General features: G+C 40.5%; 1 protein-coding gene across 1 annotated transcript in view; it reads right to left on the bottom strand.

Moving 5' to 3' along the window:
• Positions 1-24,103, bottom strand: part of ANKRD11 (ankyrin repeat domain containing 11) — a 185,146-nt gene extending 161,043 nt beyond the window's left edge. The window contains exons 1-2 of the mRNA XM_065416340.1: positions 24,035-24,103; positions 19,822-19,900 (exon numbers count right to left, since the gene is read on the bottom strand). The gene's annotated coding sequence lies outside the window, so the exon portion shown is untranslated. The remainder of the gene's footprint in view (positions 1-19,821; positions 19,901-24,034) is intronic.
• Positions 24,104-26,238: the final 2,135 nt, after the last annotated feature.

Raw genomic sequence — 26,238 nt, 5'->3', positions numbered from 1 at the left:
GTACTGGCTGCACTGCAGACCCGGGTGTGGACCCAGGGGGGGTATATAAAAGCTAAAATTACACTGCAGTTGGAAAGGAAAAATGCAGCCAAATATGGACTGCTATTTAACTGATACAACAACAATAGCAGATTTGGTCTTACACATTTCAGTCAATGTGACCCCAAGCCATTTCCAGACATGTTTTCAAATACTTCAACTCCATGTGGCTCTACCAGCTGTCTAAAAATCTTGGGGGCTTGAAGACTAGTGTTGTAGTCTTTGTACTTCTAAAGTGTCAAAGAGCTTGTTCTGGACTGAATAAACGTTAAAAATAAACATTACATAAGAGTACATTGAAATCGGATATGCTAAATTTCCCCCTTTGATTTTTGAATATGACAAAGAGGATCCATTCAAAACCACCCTTATATCAGAAGTCAGTCTTGTAGGTCTTTTCTTTAAAGAATTTAAATTCTCCTAGGCCTATCATTTCAAAGTATAAAGATTACTCCAAGATAGATCCTTCCCCTTTTGTATCTGAACCAGCATTCACATACCATCACACCTCTCTTCTGAGAGTAAAGTGTCACAAATTCAGATACCTGTGATCTGCTATACAAGACACAAAACAGCTGTGACAAAGCACGGCAGATCCAAACTTACAGCCCTGCTTCTTCCAGGAGAGATGAAATACCCAGATGTAATAGCTAGACCACAAACATCAGGCACACTCAGTGACAGCAACAATCTCTTTCTGGCCAGAAAGGCAGATTAATCATAACACTACCAATACGGTAGGACAGAACTGGTCCACTTTAAAAATTAAAGAACAAAAGTAAACTATGTAGAAATTAAATCGAAGGTAGAGGAAATCAAGAGTAATTGCAACCTTGCTGCTGTGGTTGGTAAGTGAATGTAGTCCTCATGGAAGCTGTTAAACTGACAGCTAGGAAAACTGAAGTCCCTAATGTCATCCAGGGAACAGATGGGAACTGCCTCACCTCTTACTGGGGAAGGAGCAGCTCAGTGTGTAGAGATGGGCATACAGGTAAGAATAATTCAGTCTTTGGGCCTTTCAGTCCTTTACTTTCTGCTGAGTGCAAAGAAGGGGGGGATGGGGACAATTAATATCTGATGTGACTTGGGTCACCTGTCCATTAGAAGCGGATTCACACACTTCAAATAACTATCAGATATTAACTTTTAGTTACTAGGAGCCTGAGCTTTATCTGAACGGGTGGACTAGAGGTGAAAGGCTCCCATCACTATAAGCCCGAGCCATCCAGTCCTATTAGAACACTGCTAAGTCAACCACCTCCTATTTCAACAATTAGTGTTACTATTGGAAAAATACTCTCAAAATGCTCAGAAAATAGAGGACAATTCTCCAGGAAAGAGGCAACGACTTCTCCCTTTTCAGCATATTTACACCAAAGTGTTTGCAGTAAATATATGGTTGTTTCTAAAGCTAAATAATGAAATACGTATACAAAACCTGAATCAAGCCCACATAACATTTTGCATTATTATAAGACGCTGCATGAAATTATATGTATTCAGGTGGTACTGACACATCAGACATTTTATACATACATCACAGTTCAAGAACAAAGTATGATGTCCTGGTCAAAGTAGAATTCCTTAAGAAAAACCTATGCTCTAAAATGCTTATTGTTCCAAACTAGACCGAAAGAATGAAAACAGGACAAAATGCTGTGCTCCATAAAATGCACCATTTAAACCTTTCCTATAAGTGAATTGTATCAAATTACATGCGTTCAAAGTTCATCCTTATGAAGTAGATAGGATTTCTGCACCCAGTACACCAATATGGAATCAAAAGGACTTTTCCTCATCTCCAATACTCTGTCAGACAAGAGAGCCAATCATACCCACACTTTTTGGTTCCCTCTGCAACTTGCCCTTTTTCCAACTGATTTTTCCAAGGAAATTATGTTATCTAAAAATAGTCTAGTAAGTGGATTGTTATTCTGAGGTCATGGTCATGACCCCCATGGGGGGTGGGGGGGGGGGAGAGGAGGTGTGAACAGATTCAGGGGGCTGGAACAATACACGTTTTCTTCATGATGATATTGGGTTGGTGAGGTGTCCCAAAAAATTGTTGTAGTAACATGGGGCCATGATACAGAAATGGAAGAGGTTGAGAACCACTTATCTAGTAACATCTACATACATGAGTTTATTCTTAGTTTCTTGATTTAAGACTTATGTATCCCTTCTAAAAATCTAGGTTGATACTGAACAAGGAAATGAGTAAAATCACTTAATTACTCTGTAGGAATTCCAAACTGATGTAATAAGACAACAAAACCCAATTCACAGAGGGGTGTCACTTCTATCCAATTCTATGCCAAGAGCCCACCAATCTGGGACTCAGTAGCAATGCTTTTGATACCTTCAAAAGACCTCTGCCAAAAAAATAATGTGACACAACAGCAGCAGTTTCTTTGCTACCATGAGAAGGATCTGAGCTGCCTCTCCACACAGGTCAAGAGATGATCTTAAGCAAAAAGGGATCTCATCCTGGTTTGCCATTACAAACTTTACAGTGGTCATTCTAAACTACATGTGCTAAGGTTGTGTGGTACCAGACAGAGCTAGAATCTATGTGAAATGAACCTGACTGCTTACATTACTTCCATGTTTATACGTAGAAGGCTGTATGTTTTCTGGACATGTTTGTCCCTTCACCCAACCTGCGCAGGCCAACATAAGTGGTAACACTGGTTATGGTTCTAGCAGTTCTTTTCCGATCAGGAGATTGCCTCAAGGATATAAGGGACCTGTGTCTTCTCTTCTGCATTTTCCAGGATCATGCTCTCTGCCAGAAGAGACTCTTGGAATGATGCTTCTCCTACAGAACTCTAGGCAGGATATCTACAGCCACAAGTGGGCCAACCATTTACTAGAAATGTGATCTTACATCAATTTTTCCCATTAATTTTTGTATTTCAGGAAGGAGGAAACAATGTCCTGATTAGTGTCAAATTGTTCCCCAGGTGGTATCTTGATTAAAAGGACCCTTTCCTTCTGTGGATCAGGCTCAGATGCACAGAAACTGGTACAACTCAATATGCTGGAGTTGTCAACATCTGTCATGACAACACCCCAATCAGCCAGTTCAAATAAGAAATTCTAGACAATATTTGTTATAGAGAAGTAATACTATGATCACCATCCTCTTCCTGAAGACCTACAGGGCAGATGAAGGGAGTTAGGGCTAGCAGTAGGTATTACCAATACAGAAAAGCTATGGGCAATGCATGTATAGGAATTTCGGAGGTCTATAGACACCAAGTAGTCTCAGCCCACTAGCTAGGATAAGATCTTGCCCGCTCCTCTACAGAATGTCTATAATGAATTGCAACTGCAGGTCTGGTTCACTGCAATCCAAGAGAGTTTTCTGTTCCCTGAGTGACCAGAGCAGGGGCTGCACTAGAATAATCAGGAACCTGCTAGAACCAGTTAAGGCAGGCAGGCTAATTAGGACACCTGGAGCCAATTAAGAAGAAGCTGCTAGAATCAATTAAGGCAGGCTAATCAGGGCACCTGGGTTTTTAAAAGGAGCTCACTTCAGTTTGTGGGGGGAGTGTGAGGAGCTGGGAGCAAGAGGCGCAAGGAGCTGAGAGTGAGAGGGTGTGCTGCTGGAGGACTGAGGAGCACAAACGTTATCAGACACCAGGAGGAAGGTCCTGTGGTGAGAATAAGGAAGGTGTTTGGAGGAGGCCATGGGGAAGTAGCCCAGGGAGTTGTAGCTGTCATGCAGCTGTTACAGCAGGCACTATAGACAGCTGCAGTCCACAGGGCCCTGGGCTGGAACCCAGAGTAGAGGGCGGGCCTGCGTTCCCCCCAAACCTCCCAATTGACCTGGACTGCGGGTTCTCCCAGAGGGGAAGATCTCTGGGCTGTTCCTCAACCCACATGGTGAATCTCTGAGGCAAGAAAATCCGCCAATAAGCGCAGGACCCACCAAGATAGAGGAGGAACTTTGTCACTATATATATACATGCTAACAACTTTACAGATTCATTACCTTCCTTTAAAGTCTAAACTCAACATGGTTCTACAATGGTCAGAGCTTAGACAATTTCAGGATTCTAAAGTTACAATGGTTTATGGTCCAGGACTGCTGCACCTAAAACAGACTTGCTGTACCTACACAGGGATATCACAACGACTCTGCCCTTCCCTTCCCATGTTGCTAACTGGGAGAGTTGAGAACTCTCAACTCTCTAGACCAGGGGTCGGCAACGTTCGGCAAGCGGCTCGCCAGCTGCGGCCAGCACATCCCTCAGCCCACGCCGCTTCCCGCCGCCCCCGCAGCGAGTGGGGGCCGCGATCAGCCGAACCTGCCGCGTCAGCAGGTAAATAAACTGGCCTGGCCTGCCAGGGTGCTTACCCTGGCGAGCCGCGTGCCGAACGTTGCCGACCCCTGCTCTAGACCATGGAAATGCTAGGAGTCCCAGTGTTCCAGAGGGGGTTTCTAATCTTGGACAGTCACAAGAAATAGTACCTTAAACTACCTTCTAATTACAATTTCTCCAATCCAACATCTTACATTATAACCCAATTTTCTCTGAAGCTAGAAAGCATTGCTTTATGATATCTTAAAATCTGGAATACCTGCATTCAAGCAGAATAAAGCGTAAGTAACAAGTGGTTAAAGAGCTATGGCTACTAAAATGAAAGCAAAAATGAAGTAGGAAAATGCAATTGATAACCAGAATGACATGGTTGTAAAGCATGGATATAGCTTCATTTTTAAAAAGTCGGTATGTTTTTCAATGTTCACTCTGTAAAATCCCTCAACAGTTCACTAGGTTACTATCGGTACTTTCACTGTGGTTGTCTTTCCCAACCTACGCAGCCTATTTGCTATAAACTGGTCCTGTTTTCGTATCTAAGAATTAGTGCAACGATCCAATGAAATTAAATGGGGGGTAAACTGAATTTGGGGGAACAGCCCGACTTCACTCCGTTATGAATAGCGGAACCACTTATGAAAACAGCAGCAAGCTTTGGAGAGAAAAACACAGTGAAATTATAAATATTTAATTTTTGGAAATCAAAATGTTTCACAAAGATTAATATTAACAAAAAACGTGCATTTAAAAAAATAAGTGAAATCTAACTTCAAGTCTCACTAAGTTTGAGCTAGAAACACTAATGGAATAGTAAAAATGCCTTCAGGATTAGTAAAAGTTTCCAAACACTGGCCCTGTACCAATGATCAAAAAGATATTTTCAGGCCCTGCATTTCCCAAGCCCAAAGACTAAATATGGAAGGGGACCTTCCATCAAGTCTGATTTCTAGAGTTTAGCGATCTGAATTTTCCTACTATCCCCATCCTGAATATTTCTATAATGTCATTTTTCTTACTATTATGTTAACCTCAGTTTAATACTCTCTATTTGTGGTTGAATTCTCAAGATTTTGCTATATCTAAACAGTTCCAAATCTAAACTGCCCCTGATAGTCAGACTACATTAACTTAATTTTACCATCAAGCAGCAGCTAATTATTTCATAGACAAGTATTAGAGAATGTACAAAGCCATCAGTATTTGTAAAGCTTTTTGTTTATGTAATTTGTTTATTACATTTTGTTAATGTGCCCAGAGACCTTTAGGCATGTGATGCTGAGAAACAGTTCTGTTTCAGCCAAGGCATGCATAATGCACAGTACCTTATAAATATGTCATTGGAATTCCAATTTGCTATTATGCACAACTTTTTGCTCTAGTTATCAGTGATAAAATCTGACTAATCCTCTGGCTCATCGTCTCCCAAGCTTGCACAGGAGTGTCTCGGGGCTTAGTGTTGCTTGCAAGTACAAAAAATAGTAAGAAAGATTAAGAAGCTATTAAGACTGTTGTGGATTAACTGTCTCCTCCCATGTTCTCATCAAGGCAGATCCATCCATCCATCTCATCCAGGCAATCCCACAAAAAAGTGAAGCCTTCTCTGTTGGAACATGTCCCATATTTCTTCTGGAATATGCCCCAAAATAATACAAGTCTTGCTGAAAGCAAATTTATACCTCATCTTTATTCAAGTTACAGTGTAAAAGCCTTCAAAGCACAAGACACACTGATGCCGGGGTATATTCCAAAAAATACACTTATATTGAAACTTTCCAACTTTTAACAATGAGGTTTTTGGGGAGGATAAATTAAACTACCTCCTACCAAATCTACTGAGATGTTGCAGGGGTTACTACAGCAGAGTCAACATCTTATTACTAGCAAAATTAACATTCAATTGCAACTAATTTTAAGAGGGTTTTAAAAAAATAACCAAGAAACTGAGGAGTTGAAGAGCAGAGGAAGATTCAGCCATTCAGTATTATCTGAAGCATCCCATTGAATGTAGGGATTTCCTCTATGCTGGGGTGGCCACGCTTACTGACCCTCCAAGCCACACACGACAATCTTCAGAAGTCTGAGAGCCTGCCTGGGCTTGGGGCTTTAGCCCCACTCCTACTGAAGCCCCGAGACCTGGAAGGCAGGCCCTGCGGGGCTGAAACCCCAAGACCCCAGTGTCCCTGCTGGGCAGAAACCCCTACCCCATCACCCTGCTGCAAGGTAGAGGTCACAAGCTTCACCTCCCCCACCACTACAGAAGTCTGGTAGGTGAAGAATGGGGGGGGGGGGAGGAGGGGGAGAGTCTGGAGGGCTCTGAGAACTGCACTTTAACTCTAAAAGCCACATGCGGCTCACGAGCCACAGTTTGGCCACCCCTGCTCTATGCTTTGTGCTGGTAGCAGAGTCATTCAGACAGGAAGAGTTCTTTTAATTTAGCATAAAGATGCCATTAAAAAAATTGAAAAACAAAAATCAGGAAGGCAGGAAAGTTAGCTCCTTTTTATTGCTAGGATCGACCAGTCGCCAGTTCCAAACAGTGATAGCAGCAACATGAACAGTGACACAACCAAGCCCAGGTTGCATACACAGCAATGGGGGAAGCACAGACTAAACATTTTTTTAAACTCTTTTTATTTATAAGGAAGTCATTTCTGTTGTAGTATTTTTGTGATTTTATTTTGTTACTCAGAAGCCATTTATCTAGCAATAGGCATTTGACTCCCTAGATTTGCTTTTCATACAGCATTAAATCTCACAGTAAGTAACATATGGAGATTTTAGCTTTATAGAGATTACAAAATCTCATTAACAAATAATAGATCTGACCTTTGGCCTAAGGTTAATTGCTCAAACTAATTGGAGAGGGAGGGAACCAACTGGACTTCCATATTATACCCGTCATTTAATGCCAATAAATTTTAAATCGGATAAATCTATAGAAAGGTATGTTCTAAAAACAAACATCTGCATTAAAAGCTTTTCAGTATCCTAAGCACTAGTGAAAGTTTCCTTTCAGAAGTTTCTTTCCTGTATTACTTGTGACTAAAATATAAATTTCTATTACAACGCTTAACTTGAAGTAAGAAAATGCTGAAGGCCTGCCCGTGAAAAACAAATACAGGATACTGGCAAGACTGCAAGAATGGGGTTAAAAAAAAAAAGACTACTTAACACAGAAGAATTTTCTTCTGACTACGACACAGATTTGCTTTTTATTTCTTGCAAGACTCCAGTAATAAGGCTAACTCTGCCAGAGAATAACTAGAACTATTCAATAATTACCTGTGAACCATCTTACTGTTATAGCCTGAACAGCTGAAAATTCAGATAAACACTGGAATCTGAGAAGGCAACACAGTCACACCTACAACTATGTGCCTCCTGACAAGTTGATCATCAACTCCAACAACCACTTTTTCAAAAGCTTACCCTCCGTGCTAATTGTCACACAATATTAAACTGAATAGAACTCAGACATTACCCACACAAAAGTAGTCTTTCCAGTCATATTCCAGATACACAACCATGACATAATCCTGTAATGCCCTTTTAATCTGTTAGTCTTTAAGGTGCCACTGGACTCCATATTAACAGAAATAACCCAATAGCAAAAAGACACTGAAGATCAAGTTCCCAGAGCCTTCCCATTCCCCCACGCCCATTATATGAGCGAGGCTCCAGCTCTGGCACCCACCCCATCTGATCACAACTGTGGCAGTATGGGAGGGGGGGCAGAAGCAGTCTGTATTGGAGGGGGGCAGAAGCAGGGCATGTAGGGTTTTAACACCTTAAGATCTACCAAGCATGTTAGGTAGCCAGTACAGATAAAAAACCAGTAGCATAATGAGCTCTCAGCAAGATAATGCAGATCTAATCACAGCTGCTACCTGATCTTAGAACAGCTAGCAATCCAGCCACACAGTTAGATTGAACATTTGCACCACTGATGGACAGTGAAGCTCCACAAAGCAGGCAATATTTTCCTTTGCCCTCTGCCTGGATTAACTCCGAGAGAGAGAGTTAGATATTAGTATGAAGGCACCCCATCCCCATCCACCTCCAGAGCCCAGACATGGCTAAATCCTCTCCTCCATATTAATCTCTATGAAACTCCTGGGAAAGCTGGCAAAGCAGCACGGACTGAAGTGTCAGCAGACGATATCCTACTCTAAATCACCTTTCTATCAAGCATACACGGCACCCATCTCCCAGTTCTCAGTGATCAGCTGAAATGAGCAGATGAAAGAAGAGCAGTGGGCTAAAGCTGAAGACAGGTAATGCTTCTTGGAGACACGGCTCACAAGATAATATCCCCCGCTATTGAGTTTGCCCTCAGACTGTTAAATAGGACTGCAGCATGAGTGTCCTGTTGGAATCCTGGATGCCCAAATTAGCCATGACATTAAAAAAACCACAGATTCCATCTATGAATGGCCAGAATATTGCATCCTGTCAGAAACAGACCTGTCACAGTGATACACACATCCATGTTTAATTGCTTCAAATTATATCTAGAAACGAAGCCACAACTCTGAAAAGCGCTAGCTGGTATACAAATACAATAGCCTCTCTCTCCAGCAAAACAGGCTACTCTGACCTTCGCCCTGGTACGTCACCCACTGCACAGTCTCCCCACTGAATACAGAATCCAGGTAAAGTCCCCTATTCTGACAATCAATGCCTTCTATGGAACTGGCCCTGGTTACCTGAGTTCCCCTCCAATGACAATTACTTCCCCACCAGAAGCAATAAAAAACAGTCTGCCTGGATTACAGATTAAATTCCACAGAGATGAAAATGATCATGGACTTCATTTTCAGCACTAAATGCAACACTCACTTCTGTGATGTAGCTTTCCTACAGAAAGTTCCTCTCTGTCTCACACATGCCCACCACCCTTATTTACTCTTACTAACAAAAAAACTGTTAACTAATCAAGCTACAGGTTAGTAAGAAGGAAGATCATATTACAATTTTCCAACAGCACTTTGGAGGTTCTCAGATACTATGGTGAGGGAGCCATGGGAGTACCTAGACATGAGGTGCTGAGTCTCCTAAGCAACTCATAAGATCAAGTCCTTAAAAATGAGGGGCAAGGAAGGACTGCTTTCGGAATGCTATTGTCTAAATGAACCTCCCTCCGAACCATATAGGATAGCAAAGGTAACCAAAGTGGACACAGCCACTCTAAGAGCCAAGTGTTTTAGGTTTTTCCATTCACTGATATGATGAAGCAATTTATTAAGGATGGAAAAAACTAGGCTTGTTGGTGTCTAAGAAGCCTAATGAGGATCACAGGAATTGGGAGGATCCTGAAGAGCCTACAGCTCAGAGGCAAGCAATAAGTCTCTAAAGCTCACTGAGGGGATCTCAGGAGCTTCGAAGGAAGGGTGGGAAACCTCTCCACCCAAACCCTGCAGACTGCCCTAAATTTCAGAGAAAGGAAGTCCTGCTTCTGTTGACTTTAGGTGGCATGTAGCAGTGTGTGCATACATGCAATGGGGCTGCATTGGGGATAACAGGACCTTGAGTGGGGGAATAAGCAGAGAAGGGATGAGCTATGCACGACACTCACGAAGAAAAGTCTCTCTGGTTCACTTCCTAGCCCTATCATCAGAGAGAGAAGCCAAAATTAGCTCATCCATTCCCCAAACCCCAAAGCAATGTTAGTAATTAAAAAGTTCACTAGTCAAATATTTTAACCAACTGGCTGTTCTTGTGGTGCTCAACTAGGAGAGTCCAGTAAATAAGACTACCCCTGGTTCTTTCTATAGAGTTGCAAAAATGTTAAGACTTTTTGAATTCTTCAACAGCTAATTTTAGGGGGTCAATTCAAGAGCCCTATGCTTAGACTTCTCAAGGCGTTTGACTTGGTACCGCACAACATTTTGACTAAAAAGCTAGAACTATATCAAGTTAACATGGCACACATTAAATGGATTCAAACTGGTTAACTGAAAGGTCTCAAAAACATTGTAAAACAGGGAATCATCACTGAACGGGTGTGTTTCCAGAGGGGTCCTGCAGGGATCAATTTGTAACCCTATGCTATTTAATATTTTTATCAATTACCTGGAAGAAAACCACAGAAAAAGCTTGCATATGACAAAAATTGAGGGAATAAATAATGTAGAGAACAGGTCACTGATTCAGAGCTATCTGGATTGCTTGGTAAACTGAGTACAAGCAAATATGCATTTTAATACAGTTTAAGGTAAACGCACACATGTAAAAATAAAGAATGAAGGCCAGACTTCTAGGATGGGGGACTAGCTGGGGAAGCAGTGACTCTAAAAAAGACTTAGGGTTGTGACGGATAATCAACTGAACATTAGCTGCCAATGAACTAATGCAATCCTGGGATGCATAAGCTGTGGAATCTCCAGTAGGAGTAGAGAGGTTATTTTACCACTATATTTGGCACTAGTGTGACCGCTGCTTGAGTAGTGTGTCCCATTTGGGTGCCCATAGTTCAAGAACTATGTTGATAAATTGCAGAGGGGTTCAGAGAATAGACACGAAAATGATTAAAGGATTGAAAACATGCCTTATAGTGATAGACTCAAAGAACTCAATCTATTTAACTTAACAAAGAAAAGGTTAAGGGGCGATTTAATTACAGTGTAAGTACCTACACGGGGAACAAATATTTAATAATGGGCTCTTCAGTCTAGCAGAGAAAGGTCTAACATGATCCAATGACTGGAAGTTGAATCTAGATAAATTCAGACTGGAAATAAGGCATACATTTTTAACAGTCAGAGTAATTTATCATTGGTACAATTTACTAAGGGTCATGTTGGATTCTCCATGGACAAATTTGAAATGAAGATGGGCTGTTTTTCTAAACAATAGGCTCTAGAAATTATTCTGGGAAAGTTCTCTGGCCTGTATTATGCAGGAGGTCAGACTGGGTCATCCCAATGGTCCTTCTGGCCTTAGCATCTGTGGATAGCAGGCCCCAAATAGACGTTCATCTATTTACAAACTTTATCATATGCTTTGTAGAATTTCTTCATTTCCCCCTGACCACAAGCCCCCCCCCCAAGCACTGAAGCTTTTATTTAAAATAAAAATAGCATCCACCATTTACAACAGACAAATAGGTGCAGATGATAGAAGCGAAAATGGTTACAGAGCTAATTTCAGTTTCATTTTGTATTAAAATAGTTGGACACTTGAATATGTCTTAAGCAGAGGACAGGTAGGGTTCCTGTAAAATTCACACTTTGGGTTTGTTGCCACCTCATAGTACTCAAGCACTTGAGTGTCAATGTTAAATTCTAATTATTGGTAAAGAACATCAATATTTGTGAGAACTCAGTAAAATAACAGGTTCCCTATAATGACTCTTCAGCACATTCCTCAAATCTGAAAAACAAAAAGAGGAATGTCTTCTTCCACACTCTATGCTTGTAGTGACCTCCGTCTAACTCCAATGAATTCAGCTTCCCCTATCTTTGCCATTCAAATCCCTTCTGAAGACCCAGTTCTTCTACTAGGCCCACAAACACTCATCTGCATCAGTTATCTGCCCTCTCAAGTCCCTTCTTATTTAAGAGGGAATGAAAGATAGGAGGGAAAATGAGTTAAAACATCACAAGCCACCACCTCCTCTAAGGCTTCAGTGTGTCTGGTCTTACCTGTGTGGATTTTGCAAGCTCCTCAGAACAGGGACAGACTGTGCAACTTGTATGGCATCAAGTGCATCATTTGCACCTAACGATAACATGACATGTATCTTGTGAAAACATGCAGCCTGAGCCATATTGTGTGTAATTCTCCCATCCCACACCCACACGTCATCCCACATGAAATCTAGACTGTAAATACCTCCAGGCAGAGACTACAACTTTATTCTCTCAAGCACCACACACACTCATTCTCTGGCGCTATACAAAATGTTAACAGGTAAATAAAATGATTAATACCAGATATCAACTGCTGACATTTTCAGTGACTAGGTTCTGAGTGTAAAAATCTGTTCCATTTTGAACACCACAAAGAGCCCCAAAGCACTTTTACTTTCGGAAAAGGTACCACCCAAGAAAAGAGTTGTGTAACAATGAAAGTCGCAACTGGTCAGTAAACTCTATTTCAGTTATAAAATCCTCATGCTTATGATTCATCTCACATGTGTCACTAAGGCCTAGATACAGCGTAGGAATTTCCCTGATGAAAAATAGACCACATTTGTTACTGAGGATAGGAAGAACATTCCAGTACACTCTGCCATCTTTGCCTATTTGCTTGCATCATTGGCTTTGTTCTCAAAAGCAACAATGATTCATGAATCTACAGGGTGTCAACTGATTAAAACTTACAAATGCCTAACTGCTGTCTTGGAAGGAGATTTTGGCAGTTTAAGTGTTCTAACCCCTTTAGGAAAGTAAAAACAATTCAGACACGGAGTATAAGAAATAAAAGCATTGTTCCCATTATAAACAATTATTGCAATGTTTTCTGACCAGCTCTAGAACAGAAACATGGGAGGAAGATGGCATTTGGCATGGCAACAGTCTTCTCCACCAGGTAGAAACTGAGTTTGACTTATCCAAGTTACAACCTGAGCAACACTATTTTGCACAGAAGTTTCTTGTTAAGCCCAGGACTGCATGCACAGTTAGGGAAGAGTCAGGCTGTGCACCTGTGGTGAAAAGTTTAACGAGGGTGAGAAGAGAGGCTCTCCGGACTCTAACACTGAGGATGTGCAATAAAGGAGCTCCCCTTCCGGCAGAGCTTCCAAGGTGCATTCCATAGATGGCATTCAAGTGGTGTCTGCCAAAGACGAGACATAGAAAAGAAATTTAATTTCAAAAATTCCATTTCATTAAAATGTTATGGATTGTACAAGTACCATATTAAGCACTCAAATCAGAAAATGCCAGAAGCTGAGGCTAGATGTGTAATCTGGAGAAGAGAGCTTTAAACCATTACAAAGAGAGATTCCCAACTCTCTCAAAGGATAAACAAACTTGTTTCCAGCCCTGGGAAGGCCTGAGGTATTGACTTTAGTTATATTTTTGTATTTATAAACAGTTTTGGATCTTTAGAGGTGCTGCATTCTTACTAGTTTTAGATTTTCTGTCCCCCTGAACCCTAACAGAGTTGGACTCATGATAAATAAGGCAGCCTGACTTTAAAGGTGGCCGGATACTATTTTATCCAGATTTATTGTAAGTAAATACAGTATTTCTAAAATATTTTAAAAGAATGTATCTTACAGAATACACATGGGCATGTTATGGCATAAAGATTTTAAGGATACTCACTTGGAATGATGTCCATAACAGCCATTTCAAACGCATGCAGATAAACACTTTATACAGCCCACACCATAATGCAGGGGTGACCAAACTTACTGACCCTCCAAGTCACACACGATAATCTTCAGAAGTTCAAGAGCTGAGGCACAGCTGCCAGGGCTTGGGGCCCCACTCCTGCGGAAGCCCCAAGCCCTGCCAGGCATGCCCTGTGGGGCTGAAACCCCAAAACCTCCCATCCCTGCTGGACAGAAGCCCCTACCCCACCACCCTGTTGCAAGGCAGAGGTCACAAGCTCCCCCTCACACCACACCAAAGTCCAGTAGGTGGAGAATGGGGGGAGGTGGAGGGCTCCGAGATCCACACTAACTCTAAAAGAGCCACATGCGGCTCACGAGCCACAGTTTGGCCACCCCTGCCATAATGTTATTCATTCTATATATGATAAAAATGCTCTGCTAGATCTTATACTTTCCATCTGTTTACGATCTTATGTACAGACTAAACCACATACTGAGGATAAGAGGGCAGTCTATATGGGACTCGAACTACTCCAAAGACAAACGTGAAAATTACATAATTATTTTAACACGTTTTTTAAATCTGAATGTTTCTTATGCAGAAAGGATTCTACCATTTTAGAACTACAGTGTGAGGAGTACAGCAAGAGCATATTTTAACCAACCCACATGCCCAATAATTCTGCTTCTTTAATGTTATCTTGGACTAGTAATCCCACTTGCATGTGGTTTTCTGGCTCTCTCTCACCTTTAACATCTGCCTCAACATAAAGTAAATACTAATATCCTCCCTCAGAATTGGAAACAATTTTTTTGTATTTGTCAACTATATGAAAGGAGCCTACACATTCACCTTGCCCACGACTGCCATGTTAAAAAGCAGAAAGTCATTCATTCAACAAGGATTCTAAAATTGAGTGAGCCATCAGTGTATTAACAGCTTATTTTTGTTGACATTGGTATTTAGGATAACATATCACAAGTCTAGAGAACTGATCTATCTCCCTATTAATATTGATATGAAAATCTTAATGCAAATTGAAGACAGAGAAAATGTGTTAACACTAAGCCTAGGTTATTGATACAATTCAGAAAAAACAGGAGCTCTAGGACATCCTATAAGACCAGTCATACTGCATCAGGCCATGATCCATCTTGCCCAGTATCCTATCTCTGACAGTGGCCCATACCAGAGTTTCAAGCGGAATGTACAGAACTGGGCAGTTACCGAGTGACCCACCCCTACTTTCCACTCCCAGCATCTGATAAAGATTTAAATTTGTCCTGAGTACAGGGTTGCATCCCTGACCATTTTGGCTACTAGCCATTGATGGACCTTTCCTCCAAAAACGTATCTAGTTCTTTTAACCCAGTTAATACTTTTGGCCCTCACAACATCTCATGGCAAGGCAACACGTTCCATAAGTTAGTTGTGCACTGTGTGAAAAAGTACTTACTCTTGTTTGTATTAAACCTGATGCCTGTTAATTTAATTGGGTGTCCCCTGGCTTTTATATTGTGGGAAAGGGTAAATAACATCGCTATCAACTTTTCCACATGATTTACAACTTCACAGACCTCTATCATACCCCCCTTAGTCCGCTCTTTTCTAAACTGAACAGCCCTAATCTTTTTAGTCTCTCCTTGTATGGAAGCTGTTCCATCCCATTGATCATCTTTGTTGCCCTTCTCTGAACCTTTTCCAGTTCCACTATGAGATGGGCAACCCGAACTGGACGTAGTATTCAAGGTGTGGGCGCACAATGGATTTATATAGTGGCATTATGATATTTTCTGTCCCATTTTCTATCCCTTTTCTAATAGTTCCTAACATACTGTCAACCTTTTTGACTGCTGCTGCACATAGAGCAGAAGTTTTCAGAGGACTTAACTATTTTAAATAATTGTGTGATCTGCAGACTTTGCCACTTCACTGTTCACCTCCTTTTCCAGATCATTAATGGATACGTTGAATGCCATAGGTCCCAGTACCCACTGTTCACCTCTCTCCACTGTGAAAAGTGACCATTTATTCCTACTCTTTGTTTCCTATCTTTCAGCCAGTTACTGATCCATGAGAGGACTCTTCCCTCTTACCCACGGCTGCTTAGTTTTCTTAAGAGCCTTTGGTGAGGGCCCTTTTCTGTCCAATATTTATATAAATCCAGTATATTATTTCAACGAAAAGCAGTACATGTTTAAATGTTAGTGTAATAAAGTTAAAATATTTTAAATAGAAAAAAAAAGTGTTAAATGTATCACAAAATCAGGCCCCCATTTAGTTTAAATGATGCTGCCTTTATTGTAGCATTTCTTCCAGAAGACAATTTAATTCTAGAAGCATGTACTGAAATTGGCTTTTCACTATGGGAGTCAGCTTTACAATTGTATCCTTCTCAGGTCAGAGTGAAGCAAGACTCAAGCTCTAAAAAGCAATTCTGTTTAGCAGCACTACTTTATTCATCCTTTTAATCTTACACCTACATGTTCATTACGGACTCGGTGAAATACTAGTGCCAAAACCACCATCAAAAGCCATTTCAATCTCTCTGCTGCTCTGAGAAAACCTTGACCCCTCTGCTTCTCTAATGAAGATGTTAGGGAAGTGAGAATTATACCAACTGTCAGCTCTTACACTAGAATTTTCTGCTACAGAAACATTCAAATCACTGAATCCTGGAGCATTAGGCTCAGTGTAATGCAGCATCTTCTTTCTGCAACAAAAACAGAATGCAGCTAACTTGTTAAAAACAAATAGCTTCAAACAGCTTAGCAACCAAAATATCTCTCTACCACACATTACCATGGCATGACGGTCTTACAAGATTACATAAATTTGTATGTATGAAGCTAGATTCCTATACTCTCCTTTTAGTTCCCTCCCCTCTTTCCACTCGTAGAGACAGGGTTTGGCTTTTTATTATTGTGAGACAGCTACAAGAAGTCTTGTATTTTTTTCCCCAAGGTAGTAGGATTCATGGTCATTCTGATATCCCATGGAAGAAAGTTCCATTATTAGCTGCTGGCTACCAAGAAACCTGTCCCACACTCCCACTAATCTCACTCTGTTGATAGCTCCACTGTTTCCATAGGACAGATGCGCCATGGTAGAATGTTACTTCAAAGTGAGAAGCAATCAGATGAGTTGGATCACTGGGGTTCAAGACTCTGAATTTAATTCAGTGGGGAGCCTACGTAGTGTCAGTTTTAGTCACCCATGCTGTTTAGCAGGGATACTGCTGTAAACTGTACAAGCCAGATTTTTTTTTTTTGTTTGTTTGAGTGCCTACATGTTATTCCCAGGTACAGTACCTTGTGCAAACTGATGGTCAAAATCATGGACTGCAGAAGCCAAGCATTTACAGGATGGGGTGCAAATGTTCTTGCAATATGTGGAAGGTAGCACAGCAGCTGTTCCTACTTGATTATCCATTACTAATGAGTCCAAGACCACCTCTAGGCTGTGTATCACTGACAACAGAGGGAGCAATGTCCTCCACTGAGGGTGAATAAATGATATGGCTAGTTCATCAAGCTTCAGCCAGCTGTTCATCAGTCACTGATCTCATTCAGACCTTGGGCTAATTTGGAGATGGTGTACATGTGCATAAAGGTGTGTTAAATTGCAATGATCATGTAGTCCTGACTTCATCACCAGTATTAAGCCCACTAGTCTACCTCTGCAGTGACTTTTTTAAAACCGGAGATCTCAGCATCACCCAATTTATTTTTTGGTAATCTGTCAGGTTTTTCATTCCCCCTTCCCTAATCTCCCCAAATTTCAGTGACCCAGGAGAGGGAGGCAGGCTAGCAGTCCTTGACCAATGAACAATTTAAAAATGTGCCGTCATGATTCTGCAGAGCTAGAAACAGCAGCTATATCTCACTGGAAAACGTCCTTTGACTGGGAACTCCTTTGGGCAGCAACCACTCCTTCGTGTATATCTGGACAGCACAGTGCACACTGTGGGTACTACCACAAACAATCTCCACTTTCCAATGTGATAAACAATTAATTACTTTTAGCCCTAGAAGTTAGAGCTATCGGAGTTTATATATAGGAAAAAAATATTTTAATGTTCCAATTTTGTCATGTTTGTCATTTCCTCAGTAATATTCTCTCTCCATCTGAGTCATCTATGGTTGGACTCAATTAAAGCAGTGTGGCTTTATATAGTCAAAGAATACAAAAAAACAGACCGAACAAAGTTTTACTTTCATTATCTCAAATTTAATGGGAAATTCCATATTTTGGGTAGAGAAGGAAACTTCTTTGACCGGTTTTTAAAGGGAAGTGGTTATACTAAAGCAGTTCAGAAGTTTGGAATGACAGTAGCTGTCTTGGGGGAGAGAGATTTGTGGCCAGACTACAGGCAAGGTAGATAAAGGTGCATGATAGATGCAATTTGCCATGAAGCATTACGATCTGTCACACAGATAGTATCACATATGGCAAGAACATATATTGTATACACATACATAAGCTTAGATAGTCACTAACATTTTCTTGTAGGGTTTAAGTTATTGAAATTAATGAGGAAAAAAATTAAGTCCAGTTTAAAAAAAATCAAGTTCAAAATGCAAATATTCAAATTGAATACTGCTTAGTCCAAAATTCAAAGGAATACAACTAATTATCTAGTACGTCTGGTTTGTTAATACACGTGGTGTTTTACAATTGAGTTTGATGTGGTGCAATGCCACAAAAAACTCAGGTGAATGCCAGTTAGAGAAATATTTACTGTGCATATAGCAAGAGGTCTCCTACTCTATCACATTTTAATTATTGTAATAAACTGTGGCAGGGGAGAGCTGCTGACGCTTGTCCTGTGTTCTGTTTCACTGTGAACGATTTTTATTATTATTAATACTCACCAAGGGAAAGTGAAATAGCTTGTTTAGTATGAATATCTTGGAATATTAATATGGACAGTCTAAGTACAACATGATTTCTTTTCAAAACTTAGAATGGAAGAAAAACTCCACAAACTTGTGCAACAGACCATCTGATTCAGTGGATGCCCATTACTACACTGAATTAGTCTATTTTAAATAAAAGCAATTAGTATCACGACAACTAGATTACAACATAATTTAAATTCAGCATAAGCCAACTGTTAATCAAGCACCTAAACTCCCAAGAACCAACACACTCTCTAGGTTATTTATTACATTCATTCGCCATAGTATTTGAGGACCTGTAAACAGGCAATTTCAATCCTGGACTGATACCTCACAACTTGCACAGTTAAAAATTGCAGCTTTGCCCCACGGAGAAGTGGAGAATCCCAGCTTTCAATTAGGATTCTATTCTCTGAAACTGCCAAAGCTAGAGAAAGATCAGTTATACTGTTTGCATTATTTTGCTTTTCACAGTACAGCGGCACACACCATTCTCCCATAATCAATCTCAAATTACCCTATTCTTAGTTCATTTTTCTGCATTCCACTCTAAGTAATCCTACTAAGTGTATATGTATAGAAAAAAATTCTATGAATTCCTACATCTAAGGATGTTATGAAAATATGAGTCCCAAACACAGTTTGCAGCAATTTTCCAAAGCCTTCATTTATTAGCATTATGCAAACCTAGGAAGCATAGAAGTCTACTCTCCATTGGCTTCAATTACCCTAGTTATAACCAGCAGAAGGAACATTAGACAAGTTAAAATTTTAACTCAAAGTCTCTTATTTAAGAGCTTTTTGGGAATCAGAGGTAGAAAAAAGGCTCATGACATACTGTGCAAGGATATTAAAAGTACCTTACTGACTCAGCAGCCAGGCACACTAACAAGCTATGAACTTTGCTGAAATTAGACAAAAACTGATGCCAGACAGTTCACTAGAATAAAATTAACAGTCCTGCTTTCATCAAGGGTCAGGAAAACATTGCTACATTTGAACAGGTTTTCTTAAAAATGGAAGTTTTTTTTTTTTTTAAATATCTATGGACATTTGCTAGCATAAAATTTAATTCAGCGTGTCTCAGCTATTCCATCACAAAAGTTTTAAATGTTCATATTCAGTATGAAAATATCAGAAAGGTGAAGTAGAAAAACACCATCATGATCATACCAGTATGTGGCTTTGGTTTTTTGTTTTTTTGCGCACAGAAATAACACAAAACAAAAGAAAGTGCTTCAGAAAAAAGCAAGTAATTCAAATATTTACCGATTCCATAGCTGAAGGCTGTTGCTAGCGGAGCATGTATTAAATCCAATAGAGGTGTGTCCCAAAGCAGCTGTGTATTCTGAAAGAGAAGACTAAAATTAGTTCATGTAAATATTAAAACACATAGTTAACTTTTAATTTCACTTAAAAGCATACCAGGCATTCAAAGGAAATGTACTAAATAAATACACCCGATAAAAACAAGACATTATCTTTGTGTCTACTCCTATGACTTTCTGGTTTAACAGGCCTTTATCAGGATTGGAACAAGAAATGGTTTCATGGCAGGCTTAACAGTACATCAGCAACTAATTTTTAAAAGATAGCTGAAAGCAGTTTTCAGGTACTACACACACATTCAAGTCTCTCAACAAATTGTTTTTGGTTTTACATTCACACTTTCCTATTTTTTAAAACATTCTCTTCCCTGTTGCTGTGAGACCCTGAAGTAAATACCAAGGAAACTGACTACACAAGGGAAAACCTTAAACTGCATGCACGCTGTCAAATTCCATAACCTGGAAAATACAATCTCTCTGACCTCTTTCAGTTATAGTAATCTTAGGTGCTACCTGCGATAGTAGGGAAATTCAGACAGAACTGTGATTGTTTTTAAAGTTGGTGTCCTTTTAATTTGCCATTCTCAAAGTAGCAAGCTGCTGATTAGAAAGACCTGGCCTTTTATTCATTATTCTTGCTGCACTCACTTCTTTTTAAGGATGTTTTTCAAGTGAAATTCTGAAATTGAAGCTTTCGGGTGCTGGGCAGCGATTGCCAACAGTTTCCTTGACATCCAAGTACAAGGCGGAACTACAATGATGGATCGGATGACAAAGTTAGTGAGAAAAATGTTAGCCCATAGTTTCCACTCTAAGTAAAAAAATCAAAGAAGTGTTCAGTTACTCCTTCTTCACAATTCTTTCCTAACTGGAGGAAACACATACATAATATCCATAATAAATTATCCAGTAATCTGCTCTATTTGGATATTATGTTAGCATATTCTTATTCATAACTGCAGAGAAGCCTGCCACTTCTATGGGAAAGAAAAAAGTTTAAGTTAGCGCTATAAGGGAAAATGCATATATAGCTATCAAATGTATAACTACATAAACTAATCCCCCACAAACGATAATCCTACCTCAGAGATGTTTCTATTATAGACTACCAGAAACATTTGGTTCAATGCAAAGACATGTTAAAAAGAACTAAGCACAAGCTATTGTGCAGGCTTCCCCAAGCAACTGACTTCATACCCTTGACATGTACATTTGACCTTCTGGAACAGTTCTCAGGTCACTCAGAAGACTAGCTGTCCTGAAATCAGCTTTAAAAGCTTCTTCAGATCAAGGCAGGATGCTTTGAAGCCTTGGTATCATTACACATCTTAAATACGCAGTTTTCAGAAAAAATAATTGAGATGTATAAGAGAATCTGAACCAAACAAATACATTCTAATGATCTAGATAACAGGGGAAGAACAGTGGCATCAAGAACAGATTGTTCTATATGAGGAGAATCTCAGATGTTTTCAATAGTCAGAGAGGAAGAAACTATGCACCTCTTATTACAAGGGTTCCCCTTTTACTAACCAGCCAAAGCAGTCACCTTAGAACAGTGCTTTTCAACCTGTGGCCCTTGGAGCCATGTGGGTCTGCAGACTATGTCTAAGATTTCCAAAGCAGTCCGCACCTCCATTCCAAATTTTTTTTTTTAGCAGTTAGCAAATGAAAAAAGGTTGAAAACAACTGCCTTAGAAGATATTTACTGGAATCCGCTGAAGAAAACCTTCCACAGGACTGCACACAGTAACTGAAACGCTTCATTTCTAAGGCTCATCTCCCACTGCTTCGTCTAGTGAGGCTATTCTGAAATGCTCCAACAGCAAGGAAGAGTATGCCGTTCCAGGCTACCATTTAAGTGGCTCAATCAAATATGACCTTTTAGAGAAAAGGCATTTCCTATTTGTCAGAAACATTTAGACTTTCATTATTCTAAGCCCTGTCAAGGGAGGACCAGACACATACATATGAGGACTCAAGATGATTGTTTGGGCACACTTAAGTGACTCCTAAAACATGTATTTGCAGCTACAAAGACTTATGAATACCGTTCTGCTGAAACCCTAGGGGCTCTAGATACACAGCAAAACAAAATAAATATTATGGCCATGGAATCATTTATCAACCTTCTCCAAAACTTGAGGTTTGTTTTGGTCAAGGTCCCTTAAACTCAACACATGCTTAGAGAAAGGTGACTTAAGGACATTTTCCTATAAAAGTAATTTTGTTAATGCAAGAACAAATCTTTGGTCCCTTTTTAAAGTGATTATATCCCATTCACAGGGCTGAGAGTTATGTTAGGACTGCCACTAGTCTCTTCTATGGTCTCCAACTCTAGAATATCCCTTCTAGTCTAAAACATGACACAGAGGAGAATTATGCCTGACTGATTCACTTTAAGTTACTGTGAGCATGCAAACAGGTTTTTTAAATAATTTTTTGCAGACTATCGTCTCTTTACATAAATTGCTTTTACTGACTGATCCTGCATAGAATCCTCTTCATCTCCCAAATCTGGATTCTCTCAAATATACTTATTCTGGGGACACAGTGACCATGACCTCTATTCTAAGTAGTAATACAGAACTACAGAAATCAGAAAGCTCCCTATCATTCCAACTTCCCTCCTCGAACAGGAAAAGCTTCTACCCTTTATCTAGAATCCAAAGCTGGAGATGGGATGACAAAAGGACTTTAAAGAGTCCAGGCACAACTATAACTCCAACTCTTAAGTCTTATTGGGAGAAATGGGGGAAAAACAAAGCACTAACTTCCTAACCTAGGCAACACAAGAGAACCAATTAAACAAGCAGACCTAGCATGTGATAATGGAACATTTAATATAAACTAGTGACTTAAGCAGGGGGTTCCAAGAAGTCCAAAGGGGTACGTGACCTTTGCATTGCACTGCAGCAGATCACCAACAGTACTGTGGGTGACCAAAGGCCACCAAGGAAAGGTTAAAAAAAATAAAAATCAAGGTATCTCCCCACATCAGCATCTAGGACAAACAGCACTATTCAGACAGTGTCTATGACCCAATTCAGACTGTTCTAAGAGCATATGCATGCAATTCCATTGAGTTCAGTGGAGTTACATCTTGAGTTACTCTGACTCTGAATTTGGCCCTGTTTTTGTAGACTCACTTACACCCCTCTGAAAGCACAGACTCTGCTGTCACTCAGCCTACACTGAAAGAACGACAGCCAATAACCACCATCTCTAATATGGAAACATTTGTGACTTGTCCTTTTTGATTCCAGCAAGATGTCCCTTCCAGTCTTATATACTCTAGGATTCCCACTTCTCATCTTTATCCTTCGCCTCTTCAAACCACCGTCCTTCTCCCAATCACCCTTGCTCCCCCATATCCCTCTCTGCACAACAGACGATACTGCTTTTCCCATGCTAACCCCTTTACTGGAAACAGTCTGTGCTTCAGCAACTCCTTTACCAATCCTTCCATGATGTGATAGTCTGGGGGACCTGTCTATGTACAATAAATAAATAAATTTGTTAGTCTCTAAGGTGCCACAAGTACTCCTGTTCTTTTTGCGGATACAGACTAACACGGCTGCTACTCTGAAACCTGTCTATGTACAATTTATGAATGCCAGTTGGATTTTATTAACTCTGTATGTTTATGCTTTATGGCTGTATTTTGCTGTAGTCTTGCATCATACTACTTGTGATAAGGAAAGGGAGGGGCACCTGGCTGTGTGCCTCGGAATGAGATGGATAAGGACCGCCAACAACTGAATGAACCTTGCCCTGGCAGAACAATGGGGTGGTTGCAGTGTGGGTAAAACCAGTTTATGCCTGGACTCCAGCGGGGTGGTGACCAAGGCCAGATCTACACTACACACCTATGACTACATAACTTCGTTGCTCAGGGGTGTGAAAAATCCACACCGAGTGACGTAGTTATACCGATCTAAATCCCTGTGTAGACAGTGCTATGTCGGCAGGACGCCTTTTCCCGTTGACAAAGCTACTGCCTCTCGGGGAAGGTGGATTAACTGCGCCAACGGGAGAAGCTCTCCCAGCGACATAGGAGCGTCTTCACTTAAGCGCTGCAGCTGTGACAATGCAGCATATTAAGTGTAGCCCTGCCCCAAGTAACAGACCACCTGACAGGGAACCTTGATCACCTGAGAGGGGGCTTGAGGCTGATCAGGATACAGAAAGAAGTCTGTGCCGGAAGAGTAAAACCTGGAGAACCAGGAACCCACTGACCAAATCCCAAAGAATGCTCAGGAGCGGTGATGAAACTGGAAAGGAATTGCATGCAGGTATTTCTTATTTTGCATGGATCTGTATACTGTGTGCTATCTAAAAGTAAAAAGAGTGAGTGGTTAAGAAATCCCTCTGCAAAATATTTTCTTCAACTATCACTTATCCACAGGGGTTAAACTATAAACCAGAGTACGCATGAAGGTGGGGCTCTAAGAAAGGTGTTCCTAAGCTACTGGGGAGTTTGGGGACAGGGGGTTCTAGCAATGGTCTGGGGGCCTACAGCAGCTGCACCATAGGGTTCCACATCCGAGAAGGGATGCCAGACAGTCTATGCCCAGGGAGTAGGACCCCAGAGGCCAGAGAGACAGTTCCTGGAGCCTACTCAGGCCCTAGGGAGCTTAAAGCACACAGACTCACCATGTGGGTCCAAACACAGCAGCCCAGTGAACGTTCAGCAGGGGGATCTCAACCAGGGCCGTGACACATCTACAGATGGGTTTTTCAATTATTGTAAACAGATAATTCCTGAACACATTACTCTTGAGAAACTGAATGCAGGGGCAGAAGCTGGTTTACTCTGGTGGAATTAGAGATGGTGCCCCCTAAGGTACTTCTGTACTGAAAACCTTCATATCCATTTATTCAAAACCTAATTAAAGTAAACCAGATAAGGTTACAATGTGTTACAATGCACAAAAGACAATACGGTTAGTTAAATAATGCTTATCCTGTGCTAGTTTTACAATTTAATTAGGTGGGAAAGCTAATTATGTCTAGCATTATAAATTATTTTTTGTGCCACTTACCCATTTCACCTGCTTGCAGACTAGTTTATCAGATATACTAGTTCTGCTAATCTTGTTAATGCCAATCCTGACCTGTAATATTAGCACACTCTCCCTCCAACTGCCAATAAGGGACAAGGTATTACATTAATAGCTTTGTTTTCCTTCAATGCACTTTTCATAAGAATGCTGACAAAACTGTTCTTTTGCTTGGAAAGAAATACAGGCAACATACAGATTATTCAAAACCAGAGGCAATCACTTACTTGTTTTCTATCTAACCAAAGATTGGTAAGTGAAGGTTTCAAATACTGAAGAAACTTGGAGATGCTCATTTACCTTCCTCATTCCATTTTTTAAAAATTTCCATCAATTTCAGAGCATAACATTTCTACATAGTTTCCACCCAACCAACTACCTTTCAAGCACTTAGGAACAAACCAATGTGAAGAAACCAAGACATTTCTCCTCTATTAACACCTGGTTAATGTCTAACTATGTTTATATACCACAGTTCCAAAACTGTGGTCGTCTGGACCATTTGCTGGTGTCCCAGAGCGCTGTTTGGTTGCATGGTTAACTCACATGCCATCTGCTTTTAGGTCTCTAAGCTCTTTACTGCAAATCAGCTGCAAACTAGGATGAACCAGCCTTGCTGCCTCTCCTAGGGGTCACTGCTACCAGTAGGAGTGGCGCTGACAGTCACCAGCTGGAAAGAAACATCGAAAGGGGAAAATAACAAGGAAACATGCAGGGAGAAAGAGGACCTGGCAACAGGGGAGGTATGTGCAGGGTGCAGAGAAAAAACACCGTGGAGCAAGTGAACATTTTCAGGGAAGCAGGAGGAAGCAATAAACAGATGGAGAGCATGGAGAGCAAAAGGAGACTGATTAACGCCTTTCAAAAAAGGCAAAACATAATTAAAGACATACAACTACATTCAAAAAATACTTTCTTACTGTTCCCTCTGACAGTACAAGAATTGCTTACATGGAAGAGGATGCTGGGCAATTGTGAATGGGTAGTGTGGCAGTATGGAAGATTATGAATGTCTTGCCTTTATATGGCACCTTTTCCCCTTAACTAAGGTATGGTTAAATGTTCCCATTACAAGATTTACAATTGTTTTATGCTGAAGTTATCCACTTCCAAAAAGTGAACAAATAAAGACAGCCTGTAGCACAAAAATCAAAGCTGAACTTCAGCCATACCATCATGGTGCTTCTTACTCTAGTGCCAGGTAATCACTGCAGTCATTTCTCAAACAAATTGCTGCCAGAAATCAAAACAAATCCTGTCCAATGAAACAAGGAAATGCAATTTTTGTAACAGAT

This window comes from Emys orbicularis, chromosome 14 (genome assembly GCF_028017835.1).
Source record: "Emys orbicularis isolate rEmyOrb1 chromosome 14, rEmyOrb1.hap1, whole genome shotgun sequence".
NCBI lineage: Eukaryota > Metazoa > Chordata > Testudines > Emydidae > Emys > Emys orbicularis.
Note: the sequence above shows the minus strand (reverse complement) of the source record. Positions and strands in the feature narration are given on the sequence as shown.